The sequence below is a fragment of the Apus apus genome, chromosome 4 (assembly GCF_020740795.1).
Source record: "Apus apus isolate bApuApu2 chromosome 4, bApuApu2.pri.cur, whole genome shotgun sequence".
In the NCBI taxonomy this organism is placed as follows: Eukaryota; Metazoa; Chordata; class Aves; order Apodiformes; family Apodidae; genus Apus; species Apus apus.
In genome coordinates, this window is record NC_067285.1 from 99319781 (window position 1) to 99327564 (window position 7784).

The window sequence follows — 7784 nt, forward strand, 5'->3', positions numbered from 1 at the left end:
CGCCTGTGCCGACAAAGCCTCCACCCTTCTGCAGCTCTGGAGCTTGAAGGCTTGCTGCTCCCTGATGCCTGACATAGCAGAGTATCTGACAGTAACCTACTACCTGCTCCAGGGCCACACCAAGCAGCTGATATTGAATGTATTTTCAAAACAGTTAAGTTATATTTCATTTTATTTGAAATAATTTCTTCCTGTTTCACTTGAAAGGGATTTTTAACCTCACGTGCAGATTTATGTTACTTCAGAAGAATAAAATGGGACTTCAGATGTGAGGTCTTTGTGTACCAAAAATGAGAGCGCATCTTCCTCCTCCTCTACCTGAGGGGAACAAATGAAACAGGGTTATTCAACTTTGATACTCATGCTTGACCACCCCGTTACATTAGAAGTAATTACTTTTGATCACGGAGCATAGCAAAACCCTGCTCTGAGACTAGATGGTCCTTCCTTAATTTGGATTGATAATAAAACCAGAGGCATGGTTATTTTGGATTTACCTGAATTTGCTGGATATTCTGTAAAATACACAAGCTAACTGTATTTAAACATATTAGTGCAGGCCAAAACAGTAATAGAGACAATTCATCCATCTTCCCAGGATGTAACATCCATGTTGTATATAGTAACTTATTTCTTATTTATCCATCTTTAGCCCATGTTCCAGCATCACCTAAAATGAAAAAATAAGTATGGTCCTTGGAGGCTTAGAGAATTTACCAAGTCGTTGACCGGTCCAATACTTTCCTGGTAGCTTCCCCTCCTCTATGTACAGTAGGTCCCTTGGTACATGCTGAATAAGCCTTATTGCAGCTTACTCTGACAAAATACATTTCTCTTTAAACTGCCTGCATAGTGTTTGATTCTCTACCTGCCTGGATCTTTGATACAGAATACATTAGTCCCCTTCAACCTTTTTTTCTCTAATTGAAAAATTAGATTTTCTATTCATTTCATTTCAGACACTTAGTCAACACTGACAGATAGCTCACCTTTCCCACTTTCTCAGAGCAGACACACTCAAATATTTTTTTTGGCCAGCTTTAGAAACCAGTATCTTGACAGAGTGAGTGGTCAGGTGCTGTTATGGTTGTACAATGAGAAGGTTCTCTTTCCCACCTGTCACTTGAGCACTGGCACTCTTACTTCAGTTTAGATAGGTCTGCTGATAGGTTTCATGCTGGCAACCCCCTGGCATTTTCCTTAATTTCTAATTTTTTATACTGAAAATTTGCTCTCCTCCTGGGTATTGTGGGTTAAATTCAAAAGCTGCCCTTGTCTGCTCTGGTCTCTTCATGCAATTCCTAGTGGCAAAAGAAGAAGTCTCTCTTACTACTGGTCTCAAGGAAAGATCATTTACAGTGGGTGATGCAAAACTTCATAACATGCTTGTCTTTTTTCTTACACAGATTGCAGAATAGCTAACACCTCTTGGAAATTACTTATGAAAACATTGTTGCATTACCTCTATCTACCTAAATTGAATTCAGCCAACATAATCTAATCCGAGGAAGAACACTCTTCTTCTGGGTGGATGAAAACATACATGTTTAGTATTACTGTATAAACATGCTTACTGTATGAGCATACTTATTTGGTCATTTTCTCATCAAAGTCCTTGGACTTCATTCATATTCATGTACTCTCCTTCTTAACCCTAATGTTGAGGGCATTGCCTCTTTTGTTTTAATGAAAGTTGAGCAGAAGATGGAAATCTTAGAAAAAGTATTTATTTTCTGACCTCCCTAAATCTGGGCAGAGAAGATAGTGTGTGATGGATTGTATGGAGTAAAAAAAAGTAACATTATTTGACTCTTGCAAACTGATACGGCAAAGACAACACAAATGAAGAAGCATTAAGGCAGTAAAGGAAAAAGAAAGTGATAACTGACTTTAAAAGATTACTGTAGAGAGGGGAAGAAATATATAGACTGGGTATGTTTATAAAAAGGAGATTAAAGCTTTGAGCTATGGAGGAGAAATTAAGAAGTAACAGTGGCATAAGAAGTAACAGAAGACTTTAGGCAAATTTCAGGCTATGCAAGTAAGCTTTACGGAAAGGCAAACACAAGCAAAAATGGAAGTTCTTACCAAGTTTTTAACTTGATAAAGGTGTAAAAAGCAGAGAAGCCTCCTCTGTTAAGTGAGCCAATGGTCAGTATTGCAAGCATTGCCAACTTTCAGAAAACTTTAAAGATAATTTTAGCAAATAATGCTTATTTTGCAAAATCAAGAGAATAGAAACTGAGAAAAACAAGAGAATGTTGGTCTCTTTTCCCAAGTAATAAGTAATAGGATGAGAGGAAATGGCTTCAAGTTGTGCCAGGGGAGATTTAGATTGGATATTAGCAATGTTTTTTTTCCCCTGAAAGCGTTATCATGTACTGGAACAGGCTGTCCAGGGAAGTGGTTTAGTCACCATCCTTGGAGGTAGTTAAAAGACATGTATATGTGGTACGCAGGGACATGGTTTAATGGTGGACTTGGCAATGTTAGGTTAACATTTTACCTCAATGATCTTAAGGGTTTCTTCCAGCCCTAACAGATTCTATGATTCTATGAAACAGTGAGACTGAAAAGATGGTATGACCCAATCAAATGATTCTGATTGAATTCTCAGGTCTTTAACCAGAGTGTCATCTACCTTAACTATGACTATTTAATTAGCTATTAAGCAGTATCCTCAGTGTCTGTGGTCTCTAAAAACCATAAGCTTAACTGCTCCATGCTAACAATAGACTGTAATACATTAGAGAACCCTCTAATTTATTTGCAACCTCATGGCAGATAAAGGGTATATTACTTTGCCAATAGTGCTCTGTTTTAGTGACTGAATCAGTCACAAAGTCCCACAGCAGAAAATCAGTCCCACGTTATTTTATTTATTGTTGTAAAGCCAGCAGTTGCACTGAGTAACTCAAACACAGAACACCTTTCTTACTTGAGTTCAAGCTCTTATGGAAGCAGCAGAGGTAGAAGCTTCCCAGTTTTTCCGAGGTGTAGCATAGGCAGAAGCAGCACAGTCCTGCTTTGCCAAAGGTGCAGGAACTCCAGGGGCAGATATAGAGAAAGCAGGTTACACTGGGAGAATTTGTCAAAGTAAACCTTGAAAAAGCAGGAGCATCATGGAATATGCAGGTTCAAGAGATTAATTCCCTGTCTCTGACATCCTTTTTCAATCTCCACCTTGTTGTTTTCTTTCTGAGCACCTATAAATGGCAGTATGTTTCTACTTTGCTATATGCAGTGGAATATTCAAAGGATCTGCTAAATGCCACACCCCTCCTACACTAATCTTATATATTGCTGTGCTACAACTTGATAATTTCAAAATATCTCTCTCCTCACCAGTTAATCTCCATTGCAATCACCATCTCTCCCACTCACTTAACTAGTTGCCACTGCTTTCTTCGAGCTGTCTGAAAACACCTTCTAACATAAAAAGAACTGCCGCTCTGCAAGTGTACACTATGTGCACAGTACGTGAGCTCTCAGATCCACCACAAAATGTATCACTGCATCCATTGAAATTTAGCAAATATATGTATCAGGAAGTATGGGTGATACATGCACCATCTGTGTGTGTAAAATGTATTTTATTCTGCACACAGTGCAACATAACAAATTCACTGCATGTGCTAACAAATAGCTCCACCTAGTTTCTAAATGATGTTATTTCTTAACTCACAGTCATCAGGTAATGTTTGAACAGAAGTGAAGGCGAACAAATTAAAATAGAAAATATTTAAACCATTTCAATCATGTGGGGTTGTTTCAACTGGATTTTCATCCTTCCCTGTGCAAACTTCCAACTGGAGCTACACACTGCAAATTCGTTTAACCATCAGTTCCTCCTCTTCAGTGCAGGTGCATTTCCCTGGGAAGGAGTAAATCTGTCAGGCTTCATCTTTGTTCAAAATACATTTAGGCACATTTAGGTCCAATGGTCTTTAATTAACCTTTCAATCTGCCAGTTTCAACACAGTATGGGTAAAACTGAAGTTTCTCTTTTCTGTTCAGGTCTTCCATCTCTCTTTCATTTCCTTTGCTGATAGAAAGCAGATTCCTCTCTGCATGTAGTTCCTATGTCCTTCAAGACCTCCCCTTTCCAAATTCAACTAATAAGTATCTCCTCTACCATCTACCCATTTCTGTAAAGCTAGTGTGCCCTCATGTACAAAACTTTGTCCTGAGTTGCATCACCAAAACCAGAGGCTTTCCAGGTTGGCTTTGCTTTCTGCTAATGATGCAGTATTGCCTATCCTACTGCACGCTTAGCATCTCAGAGGCAGCTTCTCTACTGGTTCTCACTCACTCATCTTCAGTAGGCTCCTCAAAGCCAAGCTGCAGGAACAGCAGGACATAATGCTATATAACATCTTCTTATTCAATCTTGAATCTCATGCCAAGCTAAATGTCTGTTTCTTTATGTTACAGAGAGGAGAGGGAACTTAAAGGCCAGCTGTTATTTCATGTTGCTTTTCCATAGCCATGGAAAAGCTAACTTGGTATTTTCTCCAGAGAGTTTTAAAGAAGGGCTGCCTGGTGGATCTGTTTATCCACAGGCAGGATTTGATTTACTGGATGCTTACAGATGTTTCCTTCTCAGAAATGTTCATGGACAATGACTTCACTGCATAACCATCCTACCCACAACGGCCGAGCTTGGAACTCCTCACTGATGACTGCATTAGCAGAAATATTGCCAAATTTTTTTCTCTGTTCTTTCTCTGCTATTGCTTCAGTATGTACTGATGATGTAAGAACAGAAAGACTATTCCAATAAAAGGTCCTTACCAAACTGTTCAGGTCGCATTTAAAAGGCCTGGTATTCTAGCTGTTATATGCCAGCAAGTCGTTTACTTTTACAGTCACAAGATGGCAGCATAGAATAAAATATTACGGGTTAGTTGTTTAAGTGTATTAGTTGAATTTCAATTTGATTCTGTACTATAAATGTTGAGTTTATCAGCACCAAAACCATTTACCTTTGTACTAAATTTATTAAGTATTTTCCAGAAGCATAGTCACCTTTTCATTTCATATTTTCCCACATAATTTCAGGCTTTCTTTAAAAATCTGGTTACCTTTGGATTTTCTTCACAGTGAGTCTTTCAAAGCGAAATTGTCCTGATAAGATGGAAAAAAGCGAAAAATTTATAGAGACATCAGAATTATAGCACAAAGTGTGATAATTCAGCTGCTGGCAAGTACTCTTCACTGGCAACTATATTGGTCTGATAGAAGTCCTCATTTAAAATAAAAATTACAGTGCAGTGAAAAATGCATTTTTAAACATCATATGATTACTCACAAATACAAGCCTGGATGCATCAGTATGACAGAGAAGTGGAGAGAGTTCTGATCTGAGGGTCCCTGAGGTCAACAGAGAGCTAAGAAATGCCGTAATTCAAAAGGATATATCCCACCACGGGTGTGTGCAGCCCCTCGAGTACAATGGCCTTCTCTAAATGTCTCCCATAACTTTTCCTGTCTGTTCATTTTGCCCCCAGAATTTACAGGGCTCAAGCCATAGGCAGTGTGATAGAACACCCAGAGCATATTTTTCTCTTAAGCCAAATATTCACCCACAAATGCTTTGACATGTCTTGCAGTGACCTCTGTAAGCAGTGAGCAGACTCAGAGTCTGTCAACATGACTAGCTGCACCCAGGTGTTTTGGGGAGCACTTGGGTTTTGCCGTGCAGTTGTTCTTTGTTAACCTCCCTGGGGAAAGTCTCTAGAATACAGATTATATTTAATGGCTGCTTTTCCCCACAGCTAACAATGCTTTGTATTATTACCAAAGATGTTAATCATTTAATGTCAACACATACTTCTGGCTTGTTAGCATTATTACAGGTATGCAGGTTCAACAGGCTACATCACTAATATTTCAAAAATACCCATATAGAGAATGTGTACTCAAACTTAATGGAATCTCTTCATCAGAGAAGTGACCAGCCTCTGCACTTTTTCTCCTTCAAGATGGCATAAATGCAGAACTTACAAATTAGGAAGGGGTGGCTGGCTGGGTGAGAGACTCAGAAGCAACCTCCCATTTCTGACTGCTGATGGAAAGAAAGCCACTGAGACCACATGAAGGCAGAAGTCCATCTGAAGGCAGAAGCCCTGGTACTGCCTCCAATTTGATCTGGGTTGCAATGCAGCATGAGGTAGAGACCAGCATCCACTAGTGTTAGTTTTGCTAAAGAAGCAAAAGGGGCAAAAGCAGAATATACCAGAGGGCTGAGGCGTGCCAGAGCTAGTCCTCTATTTGACCTAGCTCATTCACAGGAGTGTAAATATGGAAAGGCAGCACACAGCCACTTTCTGTGTTTAAGTGGAGAATTCTTCAGCTCTCTCCTTAAATACTGGTAACTGCTCATTGTGTAGTCCTTAAAAGACCCATCGTACTGGAATTCATAAAATCTGTCCGTGTTTCGGATAAACAGATCTGCACTGCATCGGCTGATGAGGCCTCTACTTACTGTGAGGCAGTATCCTGGACATTAGGAAAAAGTTTTGATCATTAGGAAAAAGTTCTTTAATATGAGGGTGGTGGGTCACTGAAATGGGGTTGCCTAGAGAGGTGGTGGAGGCCCCATCCCTGGAGATGTTCAAAGTCAGCTTTAATGAGGCTCTGACCAATCTGTTCTAGTGTGAGATGTTCCTGCTTAGTGTAGGGGGGTTGGACTAGATGACCTTTAGAGGTCAGGCACTTCCAACCCAGTACATTCTATGATTCTATGATCCTCTCTCCAGCACTCTACCTTCAATCTCAATTCATTTCATAGAAGTAAAGAGCAAGAAGTCTTGAAGCTTACCAAGCTGGAATAAAAAATGTTCTTACAGGCAGAGTTTTCTAACTCACATCACATAAAATTTGGTTAATGTCCAAAAGAATAAAGATTAAAAACCTTACCACAGAACTGGTAATCTTCAGGTAATCTTTACAAATGCAATTATGAATATTATGCCTTCATTTTCTATTTGAAGTGGTTGTGTACCATAGCTATATGCTGTTAAAAGAGCTTTTCTTTACCCTTATATTGACTGAATTTCAGTTGTGGAGACAGTCCCTCTGCTTTCAAGCATTTTTTTTTATATTTATATTGTTATTTCCGGCAGACATGATTACATAATGTCTAGAGGACAAAGTAAACCTTTACTAGCTTATTTCTAGCTGTTTATCGAACACTAATATGAATGATCCTAGATACCACCATTGTCTTTAATTAGAGTAAGAATTTATTGTTCTTGTCAATTTATTGTAACTACTTACATGATTCTAGGAAAAACACACAAAAAAACCAACTTTATGCGGGGCCTATATATTTTAAATCCAAGCTGGTGTTGATAAAAATGATTAAAAAACACTATAATTTTCAAGAACAACTGAAAGTCAGCATGCTTTGGACAATTTCAATAATTCCACTTTTACCTGTTATATCAGCAACATTCGCATCTCTCTTGTACTAAGGAAGAAAAACTTGCAAAAAAAGGTGCTTGTAAAAAGCACCTTATACTTTCCCATTATTACTTGGATGAGGTAATATGTATAGAATAGTAACAGTCTTGTCACCTCTTACAGCTATATTCTTTATTCCTTTGTATTGTTATCACTTGAATTGTTATTATTATAATCTCTAGTTAGACAGGAAAATTATTGGAACAAAATATTGTTGCGCTTTGTTTGTAAGGGAGATGCTACAAATTTATATGGCAGTATATAAACAATTGCAACAATCAAGCAAAGGAAATCCAGATGTAAATCAAAGTTATGGC